The 17,382-nt window shown below is 44.1% G+C and overlaps 12 non-coding genes and 1 pseudogene across 12 annotated transcripts; all 13 read right to left on the bottom strand.

Annotated features, from left to right (window-relative positions):
• Nucleotides 1–321: 321 nt before the first annotated feature.
• Nucleotides 322–440, bottom strand: LOC115190390 (5S ribosomal RNA). The gene has a single exon (XR_003877251.1). It is a non-coding gene; the product is annotated as a 5S ribosomal RNA (ribosomal RNA).
• A 1,192-nt stretch (nucleotides 441–1,632) lies between these two features.
• On the bottom strand, nucleotides 1,633–1,751 carry LOC115190389 (5S ribosomal RNA). Its single transcript, XR_003877250.1, has one exon. It is a non-coding gene; the product is annotated as a 5S ribosomal RNA (ribosomal RNA).
• A 1,192-nt stretch (nucleotides 1,752–2,943) lies between these two features.
• On the bottom strand, nucleotides 2,944–3,062 carry LOC115190388 (5S ribosomal RNA). Its single transcript, XR_003877249.1, has one exon. It is a non-coding gene; the product is annotated as a 5S ribosomal RNA (ribosomal RNA).
• A 1,183-nt stretch (nucleotides 3,063–4,245) lies between these two features.
• Nucleotides 4,246–4,364, bottom strand: LOC115190387 (5S ribosomal RNA). Its single transcript, XR_003877248.1, has one exon. It is a non-coding gene; the product is annotated as a 5S ribosomal RNA (ribosomal RNA).
• A 1,190-nt stretch (nucleotides 4,365–5,554) lies between these two features.
• On the bottom strand, nucleotides 5,555–5,673 carry LOC115190386 (5S ribosomal RNA). The gene has a single exon (XR_003877247.1). It is a non-coding gene; the product is annotated as a 5S ribosomal RNA (ribosomal RNA).
• A 1,185-nt stretch (nucleotides 5,674–6,858) lies between these two features.
• LOC115190385 (5S ribosomal RNA) lies at nucleotides 6,859–6,977 on the bottom strand. The gene has a single exon (XR_003877246.1). It is a non-coding gene; the product is annotated as a 5S ribosomal RNA (ribosomal RNA).
• Nucleotides 6,978–8,168: 1,191 nt separating this feature from the next.
• Nucleotides 8,169–8,287, bottom strand: LOC115190384 (5S ribosomal RNA). Its single transcript, XR_003877245.1, has one exon. It is a non-coding gene; the product is annotated as a 5S ribosomal RNA (ribosomal RNA).
• Nucleotides 8,288–9,479: 1,192 nt separating this feature from the next.
• LOC115190413 (5S ribosomal RNA) lies at nucleotides 9,480–9,598 on the bottom strand. The gene has a single exon (XR_003877270.1). It is a non-coding gene; the product is annotated as a 5S ribosomal RNA (ribosomal RNA).
• Nucleotides 9,599–10,777: 1,179 nt separating this feature from the next.
• Nucleotides 10,778–10,896, bottom strand: LOC115190412 (5S ribosomal RNA). Its single transcript, XR_003877269.1, has one exon. It is a non-coding gene; the product is annotated as a 5S ribosomal RNA (ribosomal RNA).
• A 1,178-nt stretch (nucleotides 10,897–12,074) lies between these two features.
• Nucleotides 12,075–12,193, bottom strand: LOC115190406 (5S ribosomal RNA). The gene has a single exon (XR_003877266.1). It is a non-coding gene; the product is annotated as a 5S ribosomal RNA (ribosomal RNA).
• Nucleotides 12,194–13,370: 1,177 nt separating this feature from the next.
• Nucleotides 13,371–13,489, bottom strand: LOC115190395 (5S ribosomal RNA). The gene has a single exon (XR_003877255.1). It is a non-coding gene; the product is annotated as a 5S ribosomal RNA (ribosomal RNA).
• A 1,193-nt stretch (nucleotides 13,490–14,682) lies between these two features.
• LOC115190383 (5S ribosomal RNA) lies at nucleotides 14,683–14,801 on the bottom strand. Its single transcript, XR_003877244.1, has one exon. It is a non-coding gene; the product is annotated as a 5S ribosomal RNA (ribosomal RNA).
• Nucleotides 14,802–15,989: 1,188 nt separating this feature from the next.
• LOC115190411 (uncharacterized) lies at nucleotides 15,990–16,110 on the bottom strand (annotated as a pseudogene).
• Between the last annotated feature and the right edge of the window lie 1,272 nt (nucleotides 16,111–17,382).

Genomic DNA, 17,382 nt, shown 5'->3' with positions numbered 1-17,382 from the left:
AAACAGGGACAAACGGTCAACGGGGAAATGTAAACGGAGAAAAGGGGGACTTTGGGGGAATCAGGCAAAACATTGAAGGGATTTTACTGGGCCCTAATGGACTACACACATTGACAGTCTCCTAGACTAAAAAGAAATGCTGAATGTACTGCCTACATTTTGAGGGAAACGCACTGTCCAATATTTGATTTGATTTGATCAGGGCAGGGAAGCGCTAACAAACTGCATTTAGTCCAATAAAAAGACACAATATTATTAGGGCCATAAATAAAAGGCAGTTGCTCCATGCATGACACAAGAGAACCCTCTACTGGAGCAAAAAGCTTACAGCACCTGGTATTCCCAGGCGGTCTCCCATCCAAGTACTAACCAGGCCCGACCCTGCTTAGCTTCCGAGATCGGACGAGATCGGGCGTATTCAGGCTGGTATGGCCGTAAGCGAAGGGACAATTCTTGGTACACTATATAAAGTCAATGTGTCGCTCACTCATAAGAGACAGCGAAATGTCCACTTTGTGACACACTCTGAAAAAGCTCAAACCTTGCTTACATTTCCACGCCCTATATTTGACTCTTGTGGGATGGGGGGGGGGGGGGGAGAGGGCATATCCTATGTTGACACTTATGACAACTTCATACACTAGGGCCCTAGAAAATACGGCTCGCCCACACGGAATCACGGAATCCAGACATTAAACCGAAATTCAACAATATTCTAAAATGTATTGAACTAAGGAGGAAATCAATTAAATCCCTTCAACTTGTTAGAAAATGCATTCATTTGCCCAAGTGAATCATAAGACTTGAACAAAATGCATCAGCGATTCGTTTTTCCATGCAACTTTCACGAACGGCACAGGACTGCCCAATTGCTGTGCGCATTCGTGCGGAGCGCGCGCATGTCTACACTTTGTGTAGCCGTTAGCGATGAGGCTAATGATAACCTTCTTGTGGTAGAGAAGGAAAGGCTTCCCCCAAAACCTTCTCAATTAAATGTAAACTGCAAAGTAGCCTATGCCAGCCTGGCAGAATTATATCATGATTATTTGCATCAATCCAGTGGCCATTTGTTTTGCAAACTCCGCAATCACATGAGCGCTACAGCAACACCGCTTAACCAAACAAAGGTCTCTTTCTGGCGCACACTTGGGTTTAAAGGGTAACTACACCCCAAAATCGAAATGTCTTCCATTTTTCCCAGACCTCAAAAGTGGTCTCCTGATAGGCTTTAAACAATGTCGTGGACATAGAACATCCAAACGTGTTATATTTCTATTACAAAGGTGTACTTTTGAGGTTGAAAACCTGCAGAAACAGGGACAAACGGTCAACGGGGAAATGTAAACGGAGAAAAGGGGGACTTTGGGGGAATCAGGCAAAACATTGAAGGGATTTTACTGGGCCCTAATGGACTACACACATTGACAGTCTCCTAGACTAAAAAGAAATGCTGAATGTACTGCCTACATTTTGAGGGAAACGCACTGTCCAATATTTGATTTGATTTGATCAGGGCAGGGAAGCGCTAACAAACTGCATTTAGTCCAATAAAAAGACACAATATTATTAGGGCCATAAATAAAAGGCAGTTGCTCCATGCATGACACAAGAGAACCCTCTACTGGAGCAAAAAGCTTACAGCACCTGGTATTCCCAGGCGGTCTCCCATCCAAGTACTAACCAGGCCCGACCCTGCTTAGCTTCCGAGATCGGACGAGATCGGGCGTATTCAGGCTGGTATGGCCGTAAGCGAAGGGACAATTCTTGGTACACTATATAAAGTCAATGTGTCGCTCACTCATAAGAGACAGCGAAATGTCCACTTTGTGACACACTCTGAAAAAGCTCAAACCTTGCTTACATTTCCACGCCCTATATTTGACTCTTGTGGGATGGGGGGGGGGGGGGGAGAGGGCATATCCTATGTTGACACTTATGACAACTTCATACACTAGGGCCCTAGAAAATACGGCTCGCCCACACGGAATCACGGAATCCAGACATTAAACCGAAATTCAACAATATTCTAAAATGTATTGAACTAAGGAGGAAATCAATTAAATCCCTTCAACTTGTTAGAAAATGCATTCATTTGCCCAAGTGAATCATAAGACTTGAACAAAATGCATCAGCGATTCGTTTTTCCATGCAACTTTCACGAACGGCACAGGACTGCCCAATTGCTGTGCGCATTCGTGCGGAGCGCGCGCATGTCTACACTTTGTGTAGCCGTTAGCGATGAGGCTAATGATAACCTTCTTGTGGTAGAGAAGGAAAGGCTTCCCCCAAAACCTTCTCAATTAAATGTAAACTGCAAAGTAGCCTATGCCAGCCTGGCAGAATTATATCATGATTATTTGCATCAATCCAGTGGCCATTTGTTTTGCAAACTCCGCAATCACATGAGCGCTACAGCAACACCGCTTAACCAAACAAAGGTCTCTTTCTGGCGCACACTTGGGTTTAAAGGGTAACTACACCCCAAAATCGAAATGTCTTCCATTTTTCCCAGACCTCAAAAGTGGTCTCCTGATAGGCTTTAAACAATGTCGTGGACATAGAACATCCAAACGTGTTATATTTCTATTACAAAGGTGTACTTTTGAGGTTGAAAACCTGCAGAAACAGGGACAAACGGTCAACGGGGAAATGTAAACGGAGAAAAGGGGGACTTTGGGGGAATCAGGCAAAACATTGAAGGGATTTTACTGGGCCCTAATGGACTACACACATTGACAGTCTCCTAGACTAAAAAGAAATGCTGAATGTACTGCCTACATTTTGAGGGAAACGCACTGTCCAATATTTGATTTGATTTGATCAGGGCAGGGAAGCGCTAACAAACTGCATTTAGTCCAATAAAAAGACACAATATTATTAGGGCCATAAATAAAAGGCAGTTGCTCCATGCATGACACAAGAGAACCCTCTACTGGAGCAAAAAGCTTACAGCACCTGGTATTCCCAGGCGGTCTCCCATCCAAGTACTAACCAGGCCCGACCCTGCTTAGCTTCCGAGATCGGACGAGATCGGGCGTATTCAGGCTGGTATGGCCGTAAGCGAAGGGACAATTCTTGGTACACTATATAAAGTCAATGTGCCGCTCACTCATAAGAGACAGCGAAATGTCCACTTTGTGACACACTCTGAAAAAGCTCAAACCTTGCTTACATTTCCACGCCCTATATTTGACTCTTGTGGGATGGGGGGAGAGGGCATATCCTATGTTGACACTTATGACAACTTCATACACTAGGGCCCTAGAAAATACGGCTCGCCCACACGGAATCACGGAATCCAGACATTAAACCGAAATTCAACAATATTCTAAAATGTATTGAACTAAGGAGGAAATCAATTAAATCCCTTCAACTTGTTAGAAAATGCATTCATTTGCCCAAGTGAATCATAAGACTTGAACAAAATGCATCAGCGATTCGTTTTTCCATGCAACTTTCACGAACGGCACAGGACTGCCCAATTGCTGTGCGCATTCGTGCGGAGCGCGCGCATGTCTACACTTTGTGTAGCCGTTAGCGATGAGGCTAATGATAACCTTCTTGTGGTAGAGAAGGAAAGGCTTCCCCCAAAACCTTCTCAATTAAATGTAAACTGCAAAGTAGCCTATGCCAGCCTGGCAGAATTATATCATGATTATTTGCATCAATCCAGTGGCCATTTGTTTTGCAAACTCCGCAATCACATGAGCGCTACAGCAACACCGCTTAACCAAACAAAGGTCTCTTTCTGGCGCACACTTGGGTTTAAAGGGTAACTACACCCCAAAATCGAAATGTCTTCCATTTTTCCCAGACCTCAAAAGTGGTCTCCTGATAGGCTTTAAACAATGTCGTGGACATAGAACATCCAAACGTGTTATATTTCTATTACAAAGGTGTACTTTTGAGGTTGAAAACCTGCAGAAACAGGGACAAACGGTCAACGGGGAAATGTAAACGGAGAAAAGGGGGACTTTGGGGGAATCAGGCAAAACATTGAAGGGATTTTACTGGGCCCTAATGGACTACACACATTGACAGTCTCCTAGACTAAAAAGAAATGCTGAATGTACTGCCTACATTTTGAGGGAAACGCACTGTCCAATATTTGATTTGATTTGATCAGGGCAGGGAAGCGCTAACAAACTGCATTTAGTCCAATAAAAAGACACAATATTATTAGGGCCATAAATAAAAGGCAGTTGCTCCATGCATGACACAAGAGAACCCTCTACTGGAGCAAAAAGCTTACAGCACCTGGTATTCCCAGGCGGTCTCCCATCCAAGTACTAACCAGGCCCGACCCTGCTTAGCTTCCGAGATCGGACGAGATCGGGCGTATTCAGGCTGGTATGGCCGTAAGCGAAGGGACAATTCTTGGTACACTATATAAAGTCAATGTGTCGCTCACTCATAAGAGACAGCGAAATGTCCACTTTGTGACACACTCTGAAAAAGCTCAAACCTTGCTTACATTTCCACGCCCTATATTTGACTCTTGTGGGATGGGGGGGGGGGGGAGAGGGCATATCCTATGTTGACACTTATGACAACTTCATACACTAGGGCCCTAGAAAATACGGCTCGCCCACACGGAATCACGGAATCCAGACATTAAACCGAAATTCAACAATATTCTAAAATGTATTGAACTAAGGAGGAAATCAATTAAATCCCTTCAACTTGTTAGAAAATGCATTCATTTGCCCAAGTGAATCATAAGACTTGAACAAAATGCATCAGCGATTCGTTTTTCCATGCAACTTTCACGAACGGCACAGGACTGCCCAATTGCTGTGCGCATTCGTGCGGAGCGCGCGCATGTCTACACTTTGTGTAGCCGTTAGCGATGAGGCTAATGATAACCTTCTTGTGGTAGAGAAGGAAAGGCTTCCCCCAAAACCTTCTCAATTAAATGTAAACTGCAAAGTAGCCTATGCCAGCCTGGCAGAATTATATCATGATTATTTGCATCAATCCAGTGGCCATTTGTTTTGCAAACTCCGCAATCACATGAGCGCTACAGCAACACCGCTTAACCAAACAAAGGTCTCTTTCTGGCGCACACTTGGGTTTAAAGGGTAACTACACCCCAAAATCGAAATGTCTTCCATTTTTCCCAGACCTCAAAAGTGGTCTCCTGATAGGCTTTAAACAATGTCGTGGACATAGAACATCCAAACGTGTTATATTTCTATTACAAAGGTGTACTTTTGAGGTTGAAAACCTGCAGAAACAGGGACAAACGGTCAACGGGGAAATGTAAACGGAGAAAAGGGGGACTTTGGGGGAATCAGGCAAAACATTGAAGGGATTTTACTGGGCCCTAATGGACTACACACATTGACAGTCTCCTAGACTAAAAAGAAATGCTGAATGTACTGCCTACATTTTGAGGGAAACGCACTGTCCAATATTTGATTTGATTTGATCAGGGCAGGGAAGCGCTAACAAACTGCATTTAGTCCAATAAAAAGACACAATATTATTAGGGCCATAAATAAAAGGCAGTTGCTCCATGCATGACACAAGAGAACCCTCTACTGGAGCAAAAAGCTTACAGCACCTGGTATTCCCAGGCGGTCTCCCATCCAAGTACTAACCAGGCCCGACCCTGCTTAGCTTCCGAGATCGGACGAGATCGGGCGTATTCAGGCTGGTATGGCCGTAAGCGAAGGGACAATTCTTGGTACACTATATAAAGTCAATGTGTCGCTCACTCATAAGAGACAGCGAAATGTCCACTTTGTGACACACTCTGAAAAAGCTCAAACCTTGCTTACATTTCCACGCCCTATATTTGACTCTTGTGGGATGGGGGGGGAGAGGGCATATCCTATGTTGACACTTATGACAACTTCATACACTAGGGCCCTAGAAAATACGGCTCGCCCACACGGAATCACGGAATCCAGACATTAAACCGAAATTCAACAATATTCTAAAATGTATTGAACTAAGGAGGAAATCAATTAAATCCCTTCAACTTGTTAGAAAATGCATTCATTTGCCCAAGTGAATCATAAGACTTGAACAAAATGCATCAGCGATTCGTTTTTCCATGCAACTTTCACGAACGGCACAGGACTGCCCAATTGCTGTGCGCATTCGTGCGGAGCGCGCGCATGTCTACACTTTGTGTAGCCGTTAGCGATGAGGCTAATGATAACCTTCTTGTGGTAGAGAAGGAAAGGCTTCCCCCAAAACCTTCTCAATTAAATGTAAACTGCAAAGTAGCCTATGCCAGCCTGGCAGAATTATATCATGATTATTTGCATCAATCCAGTGGCCATTTGTTTTGCAAACTCCGCAATCACATGAGCGCTACAGCAACACCGCTTAACCAAACAAAGGTCTCTTTCTGGCGCACACTTGGGTTTAAAGGGTAACTACACCCCAAAATCGAAATGTCTTCCATTTTTCCCAGACCTCAAAAGTGGTCTCCTGATAGGCTTTAAACAATGTCGTGGACATAGAACATCCAAACGTGTTATATTTCTATTACAAAGGTGTACTTTTGAGGTTGAAAACCTGCAGAAACAGGGACAAACGGTCAACGGGGAAATGTAAACGGAGAAAAGGGGGACTTTGGGGGAATCAGGCAAAACATTGAAGGGATTTTACTGGGCCCTAATGGACTACACACATTGACAGTCTCCTAGACTAAAAAGAAATGCTGAATGTACTGCCTACATTTTGAGGGAAACGCACTGTCCAATATTTGATTTGATTTGATCAGGGCAGGGAAGCGCTAACAAACTGCATTTAGTCCAATAAAAAGACACAATATTATTAGGGCCATAAATAAAAGGCAGTTGCTCCATGCATGACACAAGAGAACCCTCTACTGGAGCAAAAAGCTTACAGCACCTGGTATTCCCAGGCGGTCTCCCATCCAAGTACTAACCAGGCCCGACCCTGCTTAGCTTCCGAGATCGGACGAGATCGGGCGTATTCAGGCTGGTATGGCCGTAAGCGAAGGGACAATTCTTGGTACACTATATAAAGTCAATGTGTCGCTCACTCATAAGAGACAGCGAAATGTCCACTTTGTGACACACTCTGAAAAAGCTCAAACCTTGCTTACATTTCCACGCCCTATATTTGACTCTTGTGGGATGGGGGGGGGGGGGGAGAGGGCATATCCTATGTTGACACTTATGACAACTTCATACACTAGGGCCCTAGAAAATACGGCTCGCCCACACGGAATCACGGAATCCAGACATTAAACCGAAATTCAACAATATTCTAAAATGTATTGAACTAAGGAGGAAATCAATTAAATCCCTTCAACTTGTTAGAAAATGCATTCATTTGCCCAAGTGAATCATAAGACTTGAACAAAATGCATCAGCGATTCGTTTTTCCATGCAACTTTCACGAACGGCACAGGACTGCCCAATTGCTGTGCGCATTCGTGCGGAGCGCGCGCATGTCTACACTTTGTGTAGCCGTTAGCGATGAGGCTAATGATAACCTTCTTGTGGTAGAGAAGGAAAGGCTTCCCCCAAAACCTTCTCAATTAAATGTAAACTGCAAAGTAGCCTATGCCAGCCTGGCAGAATTATATCATGATTATTTGCATCAATCCAGTGGCCATTTGTTTTGCAAACTCCGCAATCACATGAGCGCTACAGCAACACCGCTTAACCAAACAAAGGTCTCTTTCTGGCGCACACTTGGGTTTAAAGGGTAACTACACCCCAAAATCGAAATGTCTTCCATTTTTCCCAGACCTCAAAAGTGGTCTCCTGATAGGCTTTAAACAATGTCGTGGACATAGAACATCCAAACGTGTTATATTTCTATTACAAAGGTGTACTTTTGAGGTTGAAAACCTGCAGAAACAGGGACAAACGGTCAACGGGGAAATGTAAACGGAGAAAAGGGGGACTTTGGGGGAATCAGGCAAAACATTGAAGGGATTTTACTGGGCCCTAATGGACTACACACATTGACAGTCTCCTAGACTAAAAAGAAATGCTGAATGTACTGCCTACATTTTGAGGGAAACGCACTGTCCAATATTTGATTTGATTTGATCAGGGCAGGGAAGCGCTAACAAACTGCATTTAGTCCAATAAAAAGACACAATATTATTAGGGCCATAAATAAAAGGCAGTTGCTCCATGCATGACACAAGAGAACCCTCTACTGGAGCAAAAAGCTTACAGCACCTGGTATTCCCAGGCGGTCTCCCATCCAAGTACTAACCAGGCCCGACCCTGCTTAGCTTCCGAGATCGGACGAGATCGGGCGTATTCAGGCTGGTATGGCCGTAAGCGAAGGGACAATTCTTGGTACACTATATAAAGTCAATGTGTCGCTCACTCATAAGAGACAGCGAAATGTCCACTTTGTGACACACTCTGAAAAAGCTCAAACCTTGCTTACATTTCCACGCCCTATATTTGACTCTTGTGGGATGGGGGGGGGGGGGGGAGAGGGCATATCCTATGTTGACACTTATGACAACTTCATACACTAGGGCCCTAGAAAATACGGCTCGCCCACACGGAATCACGGAATCCAGACATTAAACCGAAATTCAACAATATTCTAAAATGTATTGAACTAAGGAGGAAATCAATTAAATCCCTTCAACTTGTTAGAAAATGCATTCATTTGCCCAAGTGAATCATAAGACTTGAACAAAATGCATCAGCGATTCGTTTTTCCATGCAACTTTCACGAACGGCACAGGACTGCCCAATTGCTGTGCGCATTCGTGCGGAGCGCGCGCATGTCTACACTTTGTGTAGCCGTTAGCGATGAGGCTAATGATAACCTTCTTGTGGTAGAGAAGGAAAGGCTTCCCCCAAAACCTTCTCAATTAAATGTAAACTGCAAAGTAGCCTATGCCAGCCTGGCAGAATTATATCATGATTATTTGCATCAATCCAGTGGCCATTTGTTTTGCAAACTCCGCAATCACATGAGCGCTACAGCAACACCGCTTAACCAAACAAAGGTCTCTTTCTGGCGCACACTTGGGTTTAAAGGGTAACTACACCCCAAAATCGAAATGTCTTCCATTTTTCCCAGACCTCAAAAGTGGTCTCCTGATAGGCTTTAAACAATGTCGTGGACATAGAACATCCAAACGTGTTATATTTCTATTACAAAGGTGTACTTTTGAGGTTGAAAACCTGCAGAAACAGGGACAAACGGTCAACGGGGAAATGTAAACGGAGAAAAGGGGGACTTTGGGGGAATCAGGCAAAACATTGAAGGGATTTTACTGGGCCCTAATGGACTACACACATTGACAGTCTCCTAGACTAAAAAGAAATGCTGAATGTACTGCCTACATTTTGAGGGAAACGCACTGTCCAATATTTGATTTGATTTGATCAGGGCAGGGAAGCGCTAACAAACTGCATTTAGTCCAATAAAAAGACACAATATTATTAGGGCCATAAATAAAAGGCAGTTGCTCCATGCATGACACAAGAGAACCCTCTACTGGAGCAAAAAGCTTACAGCACCTGGTATTCCCAGGCGGTCTCCCATCCAAGTACTAACCAGGCCCGACCCTGCTTAGCTTCCGAGATCGGACGAGATCGGGCGTATTCAGGCTGGTATGGCCGTAAGCGAAGGGACAATTCTTGGTACACTATATAAAGTCAATGTGTCGCTCACTCATAAGAGACAGCGAAATGTCCACTTTGTGACACACTCTGAAAAAGCTCAAACCTTGCTTACATTTCCACGCCCTATATTTGACTCTTGTGGGGGGGGGGGGGGGGGAGGGCATATCCTATGTTGACACTTATGACAACTTCATACACTAGGGCCCTAGAAAATACGGCTCGCCATAACGGAATCCAGACATTAAACCGAAATTCAACAATATTCTAAAATGTATTGAACTAAGGAGGAAATCAATTAAATCCCTTCAACTTGTTAGAAAATGCATTCATTTGCCCACGTGAATCATAAGACTTGAACAAAATGCATCAGCGATTCGTTTTTCCATGCAACTTTCACGAACGGCACAGGACTGCCCAATTGCTGTGCGCATTCGTGCGGAGAGCGCGCATGTCTACACTTTGTGTAGCCGTTAGCGATGAGGCTAATGATAACCTTCTTGTGGTAGAGAAGGAAAGGCTTCCCCCAAAACCTTCTCAATTAAATGTAAACTGCAAAGTAGCCTATGCCAGCCTGGCAGAATTATATCATGATTATTTGCATCAATCCAGTGGCCATTTGTTTTGCAAACTCCGCAATCACATGAGCGCTACAGCAACACCGCTTAACCAAACAAAGGTCTCTTTCTGGCGCACACTTGGGTTTAAAGGGTAACTACACCCCAAAATCGAAATGTCTTCCATTTTTCCCAGACCTCAAAAGTGGTCTCCTGATAGGCTTTAAACAATGTCGTGGACATAGAACATCCAAACGTGTTATATTTCTATTACAAAGGTGTACTTTTGAGGTTGAAAACCTGCAGAAACAGGGACAAACGGTCAACGGGGAAATGTAAACGGAGAAAAGGGGGACTTTGGGGGAATCAGGCAAAACATTGAAGGGATTTTACTGGGCCCTAATGGACTACACACATTGACAGTCTCCTAGACTAAAAAGAAATGCTGAATGTACTGCCTACATTTTGAGGGAAACGCACTGTCCAATATTTGATTTGATTTGATCAGGGCAGGGAAGCGCTAACAAACTGCATTTAGTCCAATAAAAAGACACAATATTATTAGGGCCATAAATAAAAGGCAGTTGCTCCATGCATGACACAAGAGAACCCTCTACTGGAGCAAAAAGCTTACAGCACCTGGTATTCCCAGGCGGTCTCCCATCCAAGTACTAACCAGGCCCGACCCTGCTTAGCTTCCGAGATCGGACGAGATCGGGCGTATTCAGGCTGGTATGGCCGTAAGCGAAGGGACAATTCTTGGTACACTATATAAAGTCAATGTGTCGCTCACTCATAAGAGACAGCGAAATGTCCACTTTGTGACACACTCTGAAAAAGCTCAAACCTTGCTTACATTTCCACGCCCTATATTTGACTCTTGTGGGGGGGGGGGGGGAGGGGGCATATCCTATGTTGACACTTATGACAACTTCATACACTAGGGCCCTAGAAAATACGGCTCGCCATAACGGAATCCAGACATTAAACCGAAATTCAACAATATTCTAAAATGTATTGAACTAAGGAGGAAATCAATTAAATCCCTTCAACTTGTTAGAAAATGCATTCATTTGCCCAAGTGAATCATAAGACTTGAACAAAATGCATCAGCGATTCGTTTTTCCATGCAACTTTCAGGAACGGCACAGGACTGCCCAATTGCTGTGCGCATTCGTGCGGAGCGCGCGCATGTCTACACTTTGTGTAGCCGTTAGCGATGAGGCTAATGATAACCTTCTTGTGGTAGAGAAGGAAAGGCTTCCCCCAAAACCTTCTCAATTAAATGTAAACTGCAAAGTAGCCTATGCCAGCCTGGCAGAATTATATCATGATTATTTGCATCAATCCAGTGGCCATTTGTTTTGCAAACTCCGCAATCACATGAGCGCTACAGCAACACCGCTTAACCAAACAAAGGTCTCTTTCTGGCGCACACTTGGGTTTAAAGGGTAACTACACCCCAAAATCGAAATGTCTTCCATTTTTCCCAGACCTCAAAAGTGGTCTCCTGATAGGCTTTAAACAATGTCGTGGACATAGAACATCCAAACGTGTTATATTTCTATTACAAAGGTGTACTTTTGAGGTTGAAAACCTGCAGAAACAGGGACAAACGGTCAACGGGGAAATGTAAACGGAGAAAAGGGGGACTTTGGGGGAATCAGGCAAAACATTGAAGGGATTTTACTGGGCCCTAATGGACTACACACATTGACAGTCTCCTAGACTAAAAAGAAATGCTGAATGTACTGCCTACATTTTGAGGGAAACGCACTGTCCAATATTTGATTTGATTTGATCAGGGCAGGGAAGCGCTAACAAACTGCATTTAGTCCAATAAAAAGACACAATATTATTAGGGCCATAAATAAAAGGCAGTTGCTCCATGCATGACACAAGAGAACCCTCTACTGGAGCAAAAAGCTTACAGCACCTGGTATTCCCAGGCGGTCTCCCATCCAAGTACTAACCAGGCCCGACCCTGCTTAGCTTCCGAGATCGGACGAGATCGGGCGTATTCAGGCTGGTATGGCCGTAAGCGAAGGGACAATTCTTGGTACACTATATAAAGTCAATGTGTCGCTCACTCATAAGAGACAGCGAAATGTCCACTTTGTGACACACTCTGAAAAAGCTCAAACCTTGCTTACATTTCCACGCCCTATATTTGACTCTTGTGGGGGGGGGGGGGAGAGGGCATATCCTATGTTGACACTTATGACAACTTCATACACTAGGGCCCTAGAAAATACGGCTCGCCATAACGGAATCCAGACATTAAACCGAAATTCAACAATATTCTAAAATGTATTGAACTAAGGAGGAAATCAATTAAATCCCTTCAACTTGTTAGAAAATGCATTCATTTGCCCAAGTGAATCATAAGACTTGAACAAAATGCATCAGCGATTCGTTTTTCCATGCAACTTTCAGGAACGGCACAGGACTGCCCAATTGCTGTGCGCATTCGTGCGGAGCGCGCGCATGTCTACACTTTGTGTAGCCGTTAGCGATGAGGCTAATGATAACCTTCTTGTGGTAGAGAAGGAAAGGCTTCCCCCAAAACCTTCTCAATTAAATGTAAACTGCAAAGTAGCCTATGCCAGCCTGGCAGAATTATATCATGATTATTTGCATCAATCCAGTGGCCATTTGTTTTGCAAACTCCGCAATCACATGAGCGCTACAGCAACACCGCTTAACCAAACAAAGGTCTCTTTCTGGCGCACACTTGGGTTTAAAGGGTAACTACACCCCAAAATCGAAATGTCTTCCATTTTTCCCAGACCTCAAAAGTGGTCTCCTGATAGGCTTTAAACAATGTCGTGGACATAGAACATCCAAACTTGTTATATTTCTATTACAAAGGTGTACTTTTGAGGTTGAAAACCTGCAGAAACAGGGACAAACGGTCAACGGGGAAATGTAAACGGAGAAAAGGGGGACTTTGGGGGAATCAGGCAAAACATTGAAGGGATTTTACTGGGCCCTAATGGACTACACACATTGACAGTCTCCTAGACTAAAAAGAAATGCTGAATGTACTGCCTACATTTTGAGGGAAACGCACTGTCCAATATTTGATTTGATTTGATCAGGGCAGGGAAGCGCTAACAAACTGCATTTAGTCCAATAAAAAGACACAATATTATTAGGGCCATAAATAAAAGGCAGTTGCTCCATGCATGACACAAGAGAACCCTCTACTGGAGCAAAAAGCTTACAGCACCTGGTATTCCCAGGCGGTCTCCCATCCAAGTACTAACCAGGCCCGACCCTGCTTAGCTTCCGAGATCGGACGAGATCGGGCGTATTCAGGCTGGTATGGCCGTAAGCGAAGGGACAATTCTTGGTACACTATATAAAGTCAATGTGTCGCTCACTCATAAGAGACAGCGAAATGTCCACTTTGTGACACACTCTGAAAAAGCTCAAACCTTGCTTACATTTCCACGCCCTATATTTGACTCTTGTGGGATGGGGGGGGGGGGGGGGAGAGGGCATATCCTATGTTGACACTTATGACAACTTCATACACTAGGGCCCTAGAAAATACGGCTCGCCCACACGGAATCCACGGAATCCAGACATTAAACCGAAATTCAACAATATTCTAAAATGTATTGAACTAAGGAGGAAATCAATTAAATCCCTTCAACTTGTTAGAAAATGCATTCATTTGCCCAAGTGAATCATAAGACTTGAACAAAATGCATCAGCGATTCGTTTTTCCATGCAACTTTCACGAACGGCACAGGACTGCCCAATTGCTGTGCGCATTCGTGCGGAGCGCGCGCATGTCTACACTTTGTGTAGCCGTTAGCGATGAGGCTAATGATAACCTTCTTGTGGTAGAGAAGGAAAGGCTTCCCCCAAAACCTTCTCAATTAAATGTAAACTGCAAAGTAGCCTATGCCAGCCTGGCAGAATTATATCATGATTATTTGCATCAATCCAGTGGCCATTTGTTTTGCAAACTCCGCAATCACATGAGCGCTACAGCAACACCGCTTAACCAAACAAAGGTCTCTTTCTGGCGCACACTTGGGTTTAAAGGGTAACTACACCCCAAAATCGAAATGTCTTCCATTTTTCCCAGACCTCAAAAGTGGTCTCCTGATAGGCTTTAAACAATGTCGTGGACATAGAACATCCAAACGTGTTATATTTCTATTACAAAGGTGTACTTTTGAGGTTGAAAACCTGCAGAAACAGGGACAAACGGTCAACGGGGAAATGTAAACGGAGAAAAGGGGGACTTTGGGGGAATCAGGCAAACATTGAAGGGATTTTACTGGGCCCTAATGGACTACACACATTGACAGTCTCCTAGACTAAAAAGAAATGCTGAATGTACTGCCTACATTTTGAGGGAAACGCACTGTCCAATATTTGATTTGATTTGATCAGGGCAGGGAAGCGCTAACAAACTGCATTTAGTCCAATAAAAAGACACAATATTATTAGGGCCATAAATAAAAGGCAGTTGCTCCATGCATGACACAAGAGAACCCTCTACTGGAGCAAAAAGCTTACAGCACCTGGTATTCCCAGGCGGTCTCCCATCCAAGTACTAACCAGGCCCGACCCTGCTTAGCTTCCGAGATCGGACGAGATCGGGCGTATTCAGGCTGGTATGGCCGTAAGCGAAGGGACAATTCTTGGTACACTATATAAAGTCAATGTGTCGCTCACTCATAAGAGACAGCGAAATGTCCACTTTGGGACACACTCTGAAAAAGCTCAAACCTTGCTTACATTTCCACGCCCTATATTTGACTCTTGTGGGATGGGGGGGGGGGGAGAGGGCATATCCTATGTTGACACTTATGACAACTTCATACACTAGGGCCCTAGAAAATACGGCTCGCCCACACGGAATCACGGAATCCAGACATTAAACCGAAATTCAACAATATTCTAAAATGTATTGAACTAAGGAGGAAATCAATTAAATCCCTTCAACTTGTTAGAAAATGCATTCATTTGCCCAAGTGAATCATAAGACTTGAACAAAATGCATCAGCGATTCGTTTTTCCATGCAACTTTCAGGAACGGCACAGGACTGCCCAATTGCTGTGCGCATTCGTGCGGAGCGCGCGCATGTCTACACTTTGTGTAGCCGTTAGCGATGAGGCTAATGATAACCTTCTTGTGGTAGAGAAGGAAAGGCTTCCCCCAAAACCTTCTCAATTAAATGTAAACTGCAAAGTAGCCTATGCCAGCCTGGCAGAATTATATCATGATTATTTGCATCAATCCAGTGGCCATTTGTTTTGCAAACTCCACAATCACATGAGCGCTACAGCAACACCGCTTAACCAAACAAAGGTCTCTTTCTGGCGCACACTTGGGTTTAAAGGGTAACTACACCCCAAAATCGAAATGTCTTCCATTTTTCCCAGACCTCAAAAGTGGTCTCCTGATAGGCTTTAAACAATGTCGTGGACATAGAACATCCAAACGTGTTATATTTCTATTACAAAGGTGTACTTTTGAGGTTGAAACCTGCAGAAACAGGGACAAACGGTCAACGGGGAAATGTAAACGGAGAAAAGGGGGACTTTGGGGGAATCAGGCAAAACATTGAAGGGATTTTACTGGGCCCTAATGGACTACACACATTGACAGTCTCCTAGACTAAAAAGAAATGCTGAATGTACTGCCTACATTTTGAGGGAAACGCACTGTCCAATATTTGATTTGATTTGATCAGGGCAGGGAAGCGCTAACAAACTGCATTTAGTCCAATAAAAAGACACAATATTATTAGGGCCATAAATAAAAGGCAGTTGCTCCATGCATGACACAAGAGAACCCTCTACTGGAGCAAAAAGCTTACAGCACCTGGTATTCCAGGCGGTCTACTACCCAGGCCAAGTACTAACCAGGCCCGACCCTGCTTAGCTTCCGAGATCGGACGATCGGGCGTATTCAGGCTAGTATGGCCGTAAGCGAAGGGACAATTCTTGGTACACTATATAAAGTCAATGTGTCCGCTCACTCATAAGAGACAGCGAAATGTCCACTTTGTGACACACTCTGAAAAGCTCAAACCTTGCTTACATTTCCACGCCCTATATTTGACTCTTGTGGGATGGGGGGGGGAGAGGGCATATCCTATGTTGACACTTATGACAACTTCATACACTAGGGCCCTAGAAATACGGCTCGCCCACACGGAATCACGAATCCAGACATTAAACCGAAATTCAACAATATTCTAAAATGTATTGAACTAAGGAGGAAATCAATTAAATCCCTTCAACTTGTTAGAAATGCATTCATTTGCCCAAGTGAATCATAAGACTTGAACAAAATGCATCAGCGATTCGTTTTTCCATGCAACTTTCACGAACGGCACAGGACTGCCCAATTGCTGTGCGCATCGTGCGGAGCGCGCGCATGTCTACACTTTGTGTAGCCGTTAGCGATGAGGCTAATGATAACCTTCTTGTGGTAGAGAAGGAAAGGCTTCCCCCCAAAACCTTCTCAATTAATGTAAACTGCAAAGTAGCCTATGCCCAGCCTGGCAGAATTATATCATGATTATTTGCATCAATCCAGTGGCCATTGTTTTGCAAACTCCGCAATCACATGAGCGCTACAGCAACACCGCTTAACCAAACAAAGGTCTCTTTCTGGCGCACACTTGGGTTTAAAGGGTAACTACACCCCAAAATCGAAATGTCTTCCATTTTTCCCAGACCTCAAAAGTGGTCTCCTGATAGGCTTTAAACAATGTCGTGGACATAGAACATCCAAAGTGTTATATTTCTATTACAAAGGTGTACTTTTGAGGTTTGAAAACCTGCAGAAACAGGGACAAACGGTCAACGGGGAAATGTAAACGGAAGGAAAGAAAAGGGGGACTTTGGGGGAATCAGGCAAAACATTGAAGGGATTTTACTGGGCCCTAATGGACTACACACATTGACAGTCTCCTAGACTAAAAGAAATGCTGAATGTACTGCCTACATTTTGAGGGAAACGCACTGTCCAATATTTGATTTGATTTGATCAGGGCAGGGAAGCACTAACAAACTGCATTTAGTCCAATAAAAAGACACAATATTATTAGGGCCATAAATAAAAGGCAGTTGCTCCATGCATGACACAAGAGAACCCTCTACTGGAGCAAAAAGCTTACAGCACCTGGTATTCCCAGGCGGTCTCCCATCCAAGTACTAACCAGGCCCGACCCTGCTTAGCTTCCGAGATCGGACGA

Source organism: Salmo trutta, unplaced genomic scaffold (assembly GCF_901001165.1).
Source record: "Salmo trutta unplaced genomic scaffold, fSalTru1.1, whole genome shotgun sequence".
NCBI lineage: Eukaryota > Metazoa > Chordata > Actinopteri > Salmoniformes > Salmonidae > Salmo > Salmo trutta.
This window is presented reverse-complemented; position numbering and strand designations above follow the sequence as displayed.